The sequence below is a fragment of the Eretmochelys imbricata genome, chromosome 10 (assembly GCF_965152235.1).
Source record: "Eretmochelys imbricata isolate rEreImb1 chromosome 10, rEreImb1.hap1, whole genome shotgun sequence".
NCBI classification, from domain to species: domain Eukaryota; kingdom Metazoa; phylum Chordata; order Testudines; family Cheloniidae; genus Eretmochelys; species Eretmochelys imbricata.
Genome location: NC_135581.1, coordinates 49,353,132 through 49,366,949, shown reverse-complemented (window position 1 = coordinate 49,366,949; position 13,818 = coordinate 49,353,132). Strand labels below are relative to the sequence as shown.

At 43.2% G+C, this 13,818-nt stretch overlaps 1 protein-coding gene across 2 annotated transcripts in view; it reads right to left on the bottom strand.

The window, feature by feature from the left end:
• PEAK1 (pseudopodium enriched atypical kinase 1) overlaps positions 1 to 13,818 on the bottom strand; it is a 218,660-nt gene that overhangs the window by 111,392 nt on the left and 93,450 nt on the right. For both annotated transcript variants that reach the window (XM_077828480.1, XM_077828481.1), the window contains 2 exons: positions 8,956 to 9,089; positions 7,025 to 7,203 (listed from right to left, as the gene is read on the bottom strand). The gene's annotated coding sequence lies outside the window, so the exon portion shown is untranslated. The remainder of the gene's footprint in view (positions 1 to 7,024; positions 7,204 to 8,955; positions 9,090 to 13,818) is intronic.

The window sequence follows — 13,818 nt, the reverse complement described above, 5'->3', positions numbered from 1 at the left end:
GGGATCATCTGAGAAACCTAGGATGAGGTTGTCTTTTTCACATTACCTTGGAAAATTGAAAGACTTTCACTTTTTGGTACCTGGTTCAAAACTCACCCAGTTTGACAGAGACAAAAGACATTACAATATGCCAGCTGTTTGGTGGCGTCCAGTATAATAAGTTAGTAGCGTCAGTCCATTTGTGAAAAGAGTTAGAGAAGATGTGAGATAATCAGATTTCTCATGCTCTGCTTATATATTTATTAACTGTAAACAGCAGTTTCTGCAAGAATTTGCCATACTGTGAATTCTATAAATACTTCTATTGTCAGTTGCCTTGCATGTTTGTGGGTTCTTTCTGTGTGCTTTCCCAATACTGCACAGATAGTTGGTTCGGCAGACCTTGATAGTACTACCCAGTGTGATTAAGTAAGTGCTGGAGGCTGAAATGTTGTCGCCTCAGTAGCACTGCTTAGGCACTTCTGTCCTGGAAGCTTCAATGTTATTACTAGACAGAGCAGCATGTGAGTTCAGCAGACTTCGATGTTACTCAAAGAAAGACCACAGGCACAGCTCATTAACAAAGACACTTGGCCAGGTTTATTGCCCTCAAGACACAGTCCTAGAGCCCTGGCTTTGTGGTTACAGGTACACTAATATGACTGCCCTGTGGCAAGGAACGGCTCAGTCAGTGGTGGAACTTTCCACTGCCCCCTTGGCCAAACAAAGAATTAACGCAAAGTATCCCAACTTTTATAGGCTGAGACAAACAACTTAACACACACTACTTACACGCCACCTTATGTAAATCATTACATCTTTTTGTTACCTCTCCTTGTTGCTTATATCTTTGAAAAAACATCCCTATTCATTATTTTATCAGACCATCTTATCTTGTACTAGATGGGGGTGTATCTGTACTAGCTGGAATATATTTATGTAAATTGTGCCTAGTACACTAGTAACAACTTTGCCAAGTTCACGTACTAAATAGTGAAATTGTAAGCATCTACTTTAATACATGGTGTGACTTTTGTTCACAACTTCTGGTTCAGGCCTCAGATCTTGCACCAGGCCCTGTACTCCAGACTCCCTCTACAACTTCAACCTTGCTTTGTATACTTTAGGACACCACAACAAATAACTAAAGATTCACAAAAAAGCCAATACCTGTGCATGACTAATGGGAATAGGAAAGCCAAAAGATAATCCTCCCAATGTTAATAGAAAAATGAAAATATTCTTTGTACATTTTCTGAAATGTACAAATTGTCTGTTCATATGACTGAAGGAGGGCAGTGATTGGAAGATATTTGCAAACTGTTTATGAACACAAACAGCCAAGTTCTTCTTCCTCCAAAGAACTACATTTAGAATTTTATCTGTATTGGAATAACATTTAAGAGACAAACTTATTATGTTTTTGTATTATTGTCCAGCACATATGTTTGATATAAAGTAGTCTTTGAGACAGTTGTAATCATAGTTAATATTTTAGGCATATTTTAGATACATCAAGTGTAACAATGAGAGACAAGGAGTGAAAGCAGGAAGAACAGGATAAAAAAAGATAGGAAGTCAAATGGAAAGGAACAAGAAGGAAAGGAGATAATAAGAGGGAGGACTTATCATAGGAGGTGATGCTCAAATTGGGGAAAGAAGGGAGAGGGAAAGAAAATTACAATGAAACAGGGAACAGGGTGAGGAGGGGAAAACAGGAGGTGAAGAGAGAAAAATACAGTGTGTTCATATTCCTTTCCATAGCTTCCATGTTTTTTGGATTGTGTTATTGAAAGAGTCTTAAAGAGTTATTTGTGAAATAAATGGAAATAGGAACAAAAAATGCACATGTGGCTATTATTATACAGTCTTTTCATTAGATATAGTTAGTAGAAAGCCATAGTTACTTACAGGATAAGATCAAGCCTTTATCTTCATTTTCCTATTCCAAAGGAGGAAGAAAAATGAGCAAAAAAATGGGTTTTTTTATAAGCCACAAACTTGGGCCTGGTCTACACTATGAGTTTATATTGGATTTAGCAGCGTTAAAACCAAATTAACCCTGCACCCATCCACACAACGAAGCCATTTTTCAACATAAAGGGCTCTTAAAACCAATTTCTGTACTCCTCCCCAACGAGGGGATTAGCGCTGAAATCGACATCACCGTTCAAATTAGGGTTAGTGTGGACGCAATCAGAAGGTATTGGCCTCCGGGAGCTATCCCACAGTGCACCATTGTGACTGCTCTGGACAGCACTCTGAACTCGGATGCTCTGGCCAGGTGTACAGGAAAAGCCCCGGGAACTTTTGAATCTCATTTCCTGTTTGGCCAGGCGAGCTCATCAGCACAGGTGACCATGCAGTCCCAGAATCGAAAAAGAGCTCCAGCATGGACTGAACGGGAGGTACTGGATCTGTTTGCTGTATGGGGAGAGGAATTCGTGCCATCAGAACTACGTTCCAGAAGACGAAATGACAAAACATTTCAAAAAAATCTCAGAGGCCTGAGGGACAGAGGCTACATCAGGGATGCAACACAGTGCTGCATGAAACTTAAAGAGCTCAGACAAGCATACCAGAAAACCAAAGAATCAAACGGATGCTCTGGGACAGAGCCCCAGACATGTCGCTTCTATGCTGAGCTGCATGCAATTCTTGGGGGGGGGGGAGGTGTGTGTCGTCGCCATCACTACCCTACCCCTGTCCGTGGACTCTGATGATGGGGTACTCTCCACCATGCCTGAGGATTTTGCGGACGGGGAAGATGAGGAGGAGGAGGACGAGCTTGAGGAGAGCACACAGCACACCGTTCTCCCAGACAGCCAGGATCTTTTTATCACCCTGACTGAAATACCCTCCCAACCCAACGAAGCCAGAGAAGGGACCTCTGGTGAGTGTACCTTTTAAAATATAATACATGTTATAAAAGCAAGCGTTTTTTAATGATTAAGTAGCCCTGAGGACTTGGGATACATTCGTGGCCAGTACAGCTACTGGAAAAGTCTGTCAACTTGTCTGAGAATGGAGCGGAAATCCTCCAGGGACATCTACATGAAGCTCTCCTGGAGGTACTCTAAAAACCTTTGCAGAAGGTTTCTGGGGAGAGCAGCCTTATTCCGTCCTCCATGGTAGGACACTTTACCACGCCATGCTAGTAGCAAGTAATCTGGTATCATTGCATGAAAAAGCTTGGCAGCGTATGGTCCCGGTGTTTGCTGGCATTCAAGCAACACCCGTTCTTTATCTCTCTGAGTTATCCTCAGGAGAGTGATATCATTCATGGTAACCTGGTTGAAATAGGGGAATTTGATTAAGGGGACATTCAGTGGTGCCCATTCCTACTGGGCCATTTGCCTGTGGCTGAAAAGAAATCCACCCCGCAGTTGGCCATGCGGTGGGGGGCGGGGGCCATTGGAGCTGAGCTGTTCACGTTTGGCTAGCAGGGATCTTCCCTGATACCAGCCAGGCGGAGGGGGAGAGGAAAAGCGATTGGATGAGGGGAGGGGGTTAGTTTGGTTTCTGCTGCTGCAAGTTAACAGGAAAACTGCAGAACTAAATGGCCAACTCAACGGGCTTTGCTTGGTATGGGAAAGGAGGGGGCTGCTGTTATGAAGGTTGTAGAAGCCAAAAGACTACGGCTTACCATGGCCGCCTGCAAGCCGAATTCTCTTGCCCAGCTCTGCTTGTGTGATCTCTAACACCAAAGCTGCAGGCACTCAATATAAAATGCAAAATGCGACCTTGTACCGAAATCACATGTGCTATGTAACGTGAATAGTGTTGTTCATCGTGAAAGAATATAGCCATTGTTCTGTAAAATGTATCTTTTTAAATACTTCACTCCCTTTTTTAACTCCAGCAGCTGCAAATGTTTCAAGCCTCCCTCCTCCGTCCCAAAGGCTATCTCAGATAAGGCAGCGAAAAAAAACACATGTGCGAGGACATGTTCTCTGAGCTCATGCAGTCGTCCGGCACTGACAGAGTTGTGTGGAGGGACACAACAGCAGAGTACAGGATGGTGGCCGATAAACATGAGGAGAGGTGGCGGCAGGAAGAGGAGGTATGAGGCAATGCTGGGGCTGCTGCGGGATCAAACGGGCATGCTCCGGCGTCTGGTGGAGGTTCATGAACGACAGCAGGATCACAGACTGCCGCTGCAGCCCCTGTTTAACCGCCATCCCTCCCTCCTCCCCAAGTTCCATAGCCTCCTCACCCAGACGCCCAAGAATGCGGGGTGGGAGGCTCCGGGAACCCAACCACTACACTCCAGTGGACAGCCCAAGCAACAGAAGGCTGGCATTCAACAAGTTTTAAAGTGGCCTTTTCCTTCCCTCCTACCACACCCCACCCGGGCTACACTGCGAGTTATTTCCCTATTTTTATAATCAATTAATAAAGAATACATGTTTTTTAAATGATAGTGACTTTATTTCCTTTGCAAGCAAGCTGTGATCGAGGGCGGGTGGCTTACAGGGAATTAGAGTCAACCAAGGGGGTGGGTTTTCATCAAGGAGAAACAAACAGAAGTGTCACACATTACCCTGGCCAGTCATGAAACTGGTTTTCAAAGCTTCTCTGATGCGTACCGCTTCCTGCTGTGCTCTTCTAACTGCCTCGGTGTCTGGCTGCGCGTATTCAGCGGCCAGGCGATTTGCATCAACCTCCCACCCCACCATAAATGTCTCCCCCTTACTCTCACGGAGATTGTGGAGCACACAGCAAGCAGCAATAACAATCGGAATATTGGTTTTGCGGAGGTCTGAGCGAGTCAGTAAACTGCGCCAGTGACACTTTAAATGTCCAAATGCACACTCTACCACCATTCTGCACTTGCTCGGCCTATAGTTGAACAGCTCCTGACTACTATCCAGCTTCATGAGCCAGAGCATTAAGGGGTAGGCTGGGTCCCCAAGGATAACTATAGGCATTTCAACATCCCCAACAGTTATTTTCTGGTCTGGGAAGTAAATCCCTTCCTGCAGCCATTTAAACAGACCAGCGTTCCTGAAGATGCGAGCGTCATTAACCTTTCCCGGCCATCCCACGTTGATGTTGGTGAAATGTCCCTTGTGATCCACCAGTGCTTGCAGCACCATTGAAAAGTACCCCTTGCGGTTTATGTACTGGCTGCCCTGGTGGTCCGGTCCCAAGATAGGGATATGCGTTCCATCTATAGCCCCACCAGTTAGGGAATCCCACTGCAGCAAAGCCATCCACTATGACCTGCACATTTCCCAGAGTCACTACTTTGATAGCAGCAGCTCAATGATTGTGTTGGCTACTTGCAAAACAGCAACCCCCACAGTAGATTTGCCCACTCTAAATTGATTACCGACTGACCGGTTGCTGTCTGGCGTTGCAAGCTTCCACAGGGTATTGCCACTCGCTTGTGAACTGTGAGGGCTGCTCTCATCTTGGTATTCTTCCGCTTCAGGGCAGGGGAAAGCAAGTCACGAAGTTCCATGAAAGTGCCCTTCCGCATGCGAAAGTTTCGGAGCCACTGGGAATCATCCCAGACCTGCAACACTATGCAGTCCCACCACTCTGTGCTTGTTTCCCGGGCCCAGAATCAGCGTTCCATGGCATGAGCCTGCCCCATTACACCATGATCTCCGAATTGCGGGGGAATGCAGTTTTAGAGAAAAAAGTGTGTTCGTGTCCTCATCACCGTGCTGCCGTCACCTCCTCACCTGGTTTTTCAGGTACTGGTTCTGCATACACTGCACGATAATGCGTGAGGTATTTACAATGGTCATAACTGCTGTGGTGAGCTGAATGGGCTCCATGCTTGCTGTGCTCTGGCTTCTGCTCCTGCTCGGGCAATCCAGGGAAAAGGGCGCAAAACGATTGTTTGCCGTTGCTCTGGTGGAGGGAGGGGCGACTGCCCACATGGCTAACAGGGTTGGCTTACAGGGGGTGGCTTTGCGAGAAACAGAATGGCCCCCTCAAGGATAGAACTCAAACCCTCAAGGATAGAACTCAAAACTGGGTTTAGCAGGCCGTTGATTTCATGGAGGGAGGGAGGAGAAAATGAATACAAAACAAATCTGGTCTATTTCTTGTTTTGATCCATTTCATCTATCTTTATACATCTTGCTGGCAGCAGACCGTGCAGTACGACCGCTAGCCATCGTCATCTCCTGGGTGCTCGGCAGAAGACGGTGCAGTATGACTGCTGGCCATCGTCTTCTGCTGGCTGCTGATTAAAAGAGAGTGCACTGCCGGTAGGACTGAATCGCCATGAGACGAAACTTAAAAGGGAAATGACCTGGCTGCGTCACTCCCATGTTTGCCCAGGCGCCCCGACCTCATCGAGGTCAGTTAAAAGAGCACCCTGGACTACGTTGATGATGGCTACCAGTCATACTGCACTGTCTGCTGCCAAAAGGCAATAAACTGCTGCTGTGTAGCAATGCAGTACCGCGTCTGCCAGCACCCAGGAGACATACAGTGATGGTTAACTGAGCGGGCTCCACGCTTGCCGTGGTATGGCGTCTGCACAGGTAACTCAAGAAAAAAGGCGCAAAACGATTGTCTGCCCTTGCTTTCATGGAGGGAGGGAGGGAAGGGGGGGCCTGACAAAATGTACCCAGAACCATCTACGACAATGTTTTAGCCCCATCAGGCATTGGGATTTCTACCCAGAATTCAAATGGGTGGCGGAGACTGCGCACAGTGCAACATTCCGGAAGTCGACAGTTGCCTCGATACTGTGGACACACTCCGCCAACTACACGCACTTAGAGCATTTGTGTGGGGACACAAAATCGACTGTATAAAAACGCTTTCTACAAACCCGACTTCTATAAATTCAACCTAATTTCGTAATGTAGACAAGGCCTTAAACAGATATAAAAGCTAAAACTGCAAACTTCATTGGAATACATGCAAGTTGTAAAATTACAGATTTATCCAGAATTTAGCTGTTGTAAGATTACTATATTTAAACCGAACTGGTTTAAGAAGAAAATCCTTTACAAACTGTACAAGTTATCTTAGGGGCTACACCAGAGAAATAAAATGATGGAAGAATTAAGGTTACCATTTAGGTCTGAAGCATTTCATCCATTTCGGTGCCAAAAGTGGCTTTGTGAAACCTTCTGTAGCAGCTGGCACTAAATCCCTTTGCAAATTCAAAGCACTTCCAATTTATCCAAGACAGATTTCCTTCTTCTTTTCACCCCCTTTTCCTTGCAACTACAGATCAGACAGCAATGTTTTCTGCAAAAGAAAGATGAAATGGTAACTCTGCTGTAGCTTAAATAAGTTTCAAATATATCTAATACATTTTCCCTTCCCCTTGGACCCTCCGTGTCTTTCATATTCTGCAATGAATACTTGAATGGAGACCTCCACTTAATCTTATTCATTTGGAATTGGCTTCTCTTTCCGAGGTGTAAGGCCTGAACAGATTTTTGGATAGGGCTATACAACTCTCCCCATACTACACCCTAGTATCAAATGACAACCAAGAATAAGAATAGCACTTGGGCAGTTGTTGCTTTATGGTTTTCTAATTTGCTTTAGTTTCCTTTCTGAAGGCTGCTTAATCATGCACAGGCCTTCATTTTATCAGACAAATCAGATCATTGTAATATTTAATTTTTCCATTACCAAAAACAAAAAACACAGCCAGAACACTTAATTTTGAAATATTTTTACTAAGTTTGAGTTATAAATTGTGAACAAATTTTTAAACTTTTTTTGGGGTAATTTATACCACAGAACTAAATTTAGGAAAAACAGTTCTACACAATTCGTATTATCAGGTGTACAGAGATACAGTATTCATTTAAATGTATATTTTTAAAAAACAGACCACAGATTAACCTAGTAAGTTAACTAATCTACTTATTAATAGTTCGTTTGAACTACTGTTCGCTTCCAAATGTGTGTCTATGCATTACTATTTCATTTTCACTTGCCTATATACTATATAAAATGCAGTGCCTAATCAGGAAAGCTGGACCGCTCCTTCCCCTGCTACAAACCAAACAAGATTAGAGAAAATATGTTTGTGTTTATGGACTCCCAAGCGTGAAGGTACTTAAAAACAAGTTTCATCAGTCAGACAACTGTTGAACATGGAAGATTCCTGGGGTGGTGTAAAGGGATCATTTTCTCCTCTCAGTTCCTTTCTTGATCTCCCCCCAACTCTTCTAATAGGGGAATGCAGTAATTTCCAATTCTGGGTACACAAACCAGTAATGGTTCTTCAGGTGGTGCAGCTGGAACACTAAGTACTCTCTAATTATGAACTTCTTTTGGGGATCCTAAATGCACTGGTGCTGCCTGTCTTTCGTTCACCTGCACCTGCTATAAACTCAGAGAGGAAGATGAAGTCCGAACCCCAGTCTTGCAACAAGACAGCTGACAAGTCAAGGAGAAAGGTAGAGTATTGGTTCTGATCTTTAGATAGGAGGTAATTAGAGACTTTGGCAATGTGGTGTCAGTGTAGCACACAGAGCGGAAGCCAGACTGGAGAGGTTCTAGAACGGAACTGGAGGAGAGGAACTCCAGAAAGTGATTGTAGACAGTGCATTCAGTGAGCTTTTGGATGAAAGAGGGAAGAGATAGTAGTTGGAGTCAAGTGAGGTCAAGGATAAGTGATGGTTTTAAAGAGGAGAGAGAGTAAAGCATGCTTATCTTGTGAGGAGAAAAAGCCAAAACAGAATTAAGCAACAAAGGGAGTTTTGGATTTAACATTTGTAGAATCCTACCTTATGTTCAAGGAGAGGAAATAATCAGCAGACAAAATGGAAAGAGGCAGGAGGAACTTACAGAAGCTAATAAATTTATTTAATAAATATAGCATACTTAGCACTTATTTAGCGCTTTTAATTGTCAGACTGTTATACGAACATTAAGTATTCCTTGTGAAATGTATGCGGAAAATTTTATCACTATTTTACAGATGGAGTTATTGAGGTGACAATATTAAGTGACTTTTCCAAAGCCACAGGAGAACACTACCATTGTCAAAACAGGAACTGATACTTCGGTGCTCTTGACATCTCGTCCTGTTCTCAGATGAGAAGGTCACAGTGCCTATGTGTGTCAAAGCAGAGGAGATGGAGGCAAAGTTGAAAATAGCAGTCTTGCAAACCCTACATGTTAAAAAACGAAACGACAAAAACATGAGGCACAGCTCCACCCCAAAAATCATAAGTTTGACTTTAAAATCATGAATTTTTTTTTAAAAAAAACCATAAGTGTGTGTGTGTGGGGGGGGGTGAGATTTGTCTTCTGTCTTTTGACCTTTTACGGTGCTCTTGGCTCACATTTTCAAGCTTTTCCTCCACAAACACAAGGTCTAGAAAATTACTTGGTTTTAAATGAAAGCCAAGGTTCTGTTGAAGTCCTGTTGTAGTTGCACAGCCAATGGGACACTGCTAATGAAAGTAATGGTTGCAGAATTGGATAGTGTGTGGAAGATATGAAATGGGAACTGAAACATGAAAACTGAAGCCCAAAATTGTGATTTCAGTAGGAAAGATTTTGTGCATCAAAAAACTGCTGTTTAAAGTTGAGCTGCTGAGTATCAAAATATCAAAGGGAAAGTTACCAAAATTTGTCTGTAGAACACTAACTGTCCCTCTATGACTGGTGATTTCCTATCATTTCTAGTTCCAACTTTTTGCCAGGTCTCATAGTTATCTAACTGCACCTCATAACCCTTCTGGTCTCTCTGGGCACACCGTTTGAACATAAGAATGGCAATACTGGGTCAAACCAATGATCCATCTAGCCCAGTATTCTGTCTTCCAGCACTTGTAGCAATTAAATCACAGCTTTAACAGAACTGTTAAACAATAATAGAATACCAATTTAAGTTTATTATAAATATTTTTGGATGTTTTTCTATATTTTCAAATATATTTATTTCAGTTACAACACAGGAATACAAAGCATATAGTGCTCATTTTATTTTATTTTTTATTACAAATACTTGCACTGTAAAAAAGATAAAAAGAAATACTATTTTTCAATTCACCTCATACAAGTCCACTTGGTCCTGTTTCTTATTCACCCAATCGCTGAGACAAAGAAGTTTGTTTACATTTACGGGAGATAATGCTGCCCGGTTCTTATTTACGACACCAGAAAGTGAGACCAGGTGTACGCATGGCACTGTTGTAGCCAGTTTTGCAAGATATGTGCCAGATATGTTAAATATTTGTATGCCCCTTCAAGCTTCAACTTGTAGGCTTTAAAGTTTTACATTGTTTTATTTTTGAGCGCAGTTATGTAAAAAAAAATTTCTACATTTGTAAGTTGTACTTTCACAATAAAGAGATCACACTACAGTAATTTTATGAGGCAAATTGAAAAATACTAGTTTTTATCTCTTTTAGAATGCAAATATTTATAATTAAAAATAATATAAAATGAGCACTGTATATTTTGTATTCTGTTTTGTGATTAAAATCAATATATTTAAAAAAATGTAGAAAAACATTCAAAAATATAATACATTTAAGTTGGTATTTTATTATTGTTTAATCATGCAATTAAAACTGCAATTAATTGACAGACCTACTCTTTAACTATACCACCAACTCTGCCAGCTCATTTCTAAAGCTTTCCTTCTTTTCCAGAGGTGTGTCTTGTTGGGAGCATTTGCTGACATCACACATATAACCCTACTCTCTATCATCAACCATACTGCTATTAATTCGTCTCCTCTTCTTTTTCCCCTCATGACACTCTCCGCAACTGCTAGGCTTATGATGATACATACTTAGGGTTGCCAACTTTCTAATCACACAAAACTGAACATACTTACCCTGCCCCACCCCTTTTCTGAGGCCTGGCCCCCACTTACTCCACCCCCACCCCCAGTCGCTTGCTCTTTCCCACCCTCACTCATTTTCACAGGGCTGGGGCAGGAGTTCGGCTGCAGGCTCCAGGGTGGGGCCAGAAATGAGGGGTTCAGGGTGCAGAAGGGGGCTCTGGGCTAGGGCAGGGAGCTGTGATGTGGGAAGGGGTGCGGACGTGAACTGGGGGTGCGGGCTCTGGGTGGGGCCAGGGATGAGGGTTTTGAGGTGCAGGAGGGGATGCAGGGCTGGGGCTGAGAGGTTCAGATACAGGACGGGGTGTGGGTTCCAGCTGGGGTGTGGGTTCTGGGGTGGAGGCTCTAGAAGGGAGTTTGGGTGTGGGAGGGGCCTCAGGGCTGGGGCCAACGGGTTCAGGTGTGGGAGGGAGTTAGGGTGAGGGAGGAAGCTCAGGGTTGGGACAGGAGGTTGGGGTGTGGGAGGAGGTTCACGGTGCAGGCTCCAGCCAGGCAGCACTTATCTCAGGCGGCTCCTGGAAGCAGCTGATACGTCTGGCTCCTAGGCACAGGGGGCTCTCTGCACTGCTCATGCCCGCAGATGCCATCCTACAGCTCCCATTGGCCGTGGCTCCCGACCAATGGGAGCTGTGGAGCCAGTGCTTGGGATGAGGGCAGCACGTGGAGCTCCGTGGCTGCCCCTGTGCCTAGGAGCTGGACATACGAGCTGCTTCTGGGAGCCGCAGGGAGCCTGCCTTAGCCACACTGCTCCACCAACCAGACTTTTAAGCGGCTTTGTTAGCAGTGCTGACTGGCGCTGCCAGGGTCCCTTTTTGACCAGGAATTCTGGTCAAAAACTGGATGCCTGGCAACCCTATACCTAACTCCTTTCATCTTTCCTCCAGACCAAAACATTTTAAATTAATCTCTGAAGCTTTACTTGTGCCTCCACAGGTTACCATTCTCCTGTATGTGCTAATGGAAAAAAAAATAAACTGGTTACCACAGAAACTGAATTAGCAAGATTTTTATGAAAAAAATTACTGCTTAAATAAAAAGTATTTCTTCCTTTCTCCCACTCAACTCTGACAGACACTCAGCCTTTTTTTTTGAGGAGAAACGAATGTCCAATATGGAGTGTTACTTTTAAGTACCTGAGATATAAATCAATATGGCTGATTAAATCACTGATTACTGGGGCTTTTTCCTTCCCTGCTAATTGGCTGCAGCTCATCTTTAAAAGCAACAGGGGACTTTAAAAAAAAATTAACATTTTAAGGGACCTTAGATACAAATTCCAGTCCATCCAGATGATCCGCCATTTGTGTAAGTACAGGGTGGAGTGACAGAATTTGTTGTATTAAAATAGTGAACATTGGCATCGTCTGTGCTAGCCAGATTGATGTACTGCACTACTATTGCAGCTTCACCATTTGTAGCATTAGTGGAAACTCTTGTTTTGACATGTTTCACAGGTTTTTTTTATTGCTATGTTGCATTTTTACTGCTCAAAGGAGATGGTGATAGTAACAACACTTATAAACTCTTTATACTTCAGCCTCCACTCTTGATTACCACTAGTGCTTAATTAATGGGTCTTAACTAACCTCTACTTGGACAAGCACCACAGGAAGCTAGATAAGGAACTTGTCTGAATGCCTCTTTTGAATAACAGTACCTCTAACACAATTTCTGGTGTTGGGTCTTGAACCCACAACCTCTTGGCTCAGAGACAACAGTTTCCAAATTAGTCATATTGGCATTTTTTAATATACTAAATTTAGATTAAGAATGATATTTAAATTAAAGCCGGGAGGAACTGTGTAAACTTTCCACAGAGAGCTCTGCCAATGCAACCCAGTCCTGACTTGCACCATCTTCTAAAACTATACTCAGAGATCTCTTTCTTTGAGCAACACTACATATTGTGTCATATTGTATTGGAGCTTTGTAAAGTAGATAAATGTCCATACATGACTGGGTATATGTAATGAGGGACTCTCACCACCAGAGTACCCCCCTCATTTCAAGACTTCATCTTGAGAGCCCCATATTGTCAGGCAACTGGGTTCTGCAGTGGTTGAGTTCTAGATGATGTAACCCTCCAGCCAGGTCACACTTAAAGTTCAATCTCTTTCTGGGGTAACAAAAGTCCAGTTTAAACAACCAAACATGCAACCAACCAAGCTTCTGCTCCTCTTAGGCCTGACAGGTTTCCTGCTACCTCCCCTCCCTGAGGACTCCAGCAGTTTCTCCCAGGGCCTGGCTTTTTCTTCTGGGCCTTCTTCTGGGGCAATTAAAATTAATGGGAGTTGTGTATCTAAATCCCCTAGGATATAAAATGGTTTTAAAAAACTTTTTAAAAGGTTCTGGGACATGCATGGAGATTAATGAAAGAAATGATCAATATGAAAGTAGAATTTTCTTCAAAAACCAACAGTGTTCCTATTCAGGTGCAAGTTATGGAAGGGTAAGTAAGTTTTATGGGCTACCACCAGGTGCGTCACAGAGTTGCCTCCTTTCATCTACCCCCAAGAGTCTTCAGGTCCAGAATCCTGTAATAATTAAGCTTCATGTAGTAACTTGGGAAGGCAACAGTCTTGTATAGCTATCAGCCCCCAAAGTAATGGGGTATTATCAATTTCAGTGCCAGTGACTGTTTATATTCCAGACAAATAATTGATGCAGAGAGAGTCAAATCACTCCATGGTTGAAGTTAATGTTGAGACTACAGTTCTGATGTCAATTAAGGTAGGCTGTCCAAATAATAGGTGTTTAACTATTGGCAATCTTTTACCTTCTCTTTCTAATACAGGATTACATAAAACATTCCAATACAATTCAAGATTACACATCTTGTTACATTTAATAGTTATGTGACAAATTTAGGTGAAAAATAACATGATTTCTCAGGATGGAACATACCATTTTTTTTGTGTGCGTGTGTGTGTCTGTGTGTGAGCGAGAGCACGCGATTGTTTAACCTAGGGAAGTTACTAGATCGAAGGCCCTGGTTCTCATGGGAGACTGCAATCACCCTGATATCTGCTGGGAGAGCAATACAG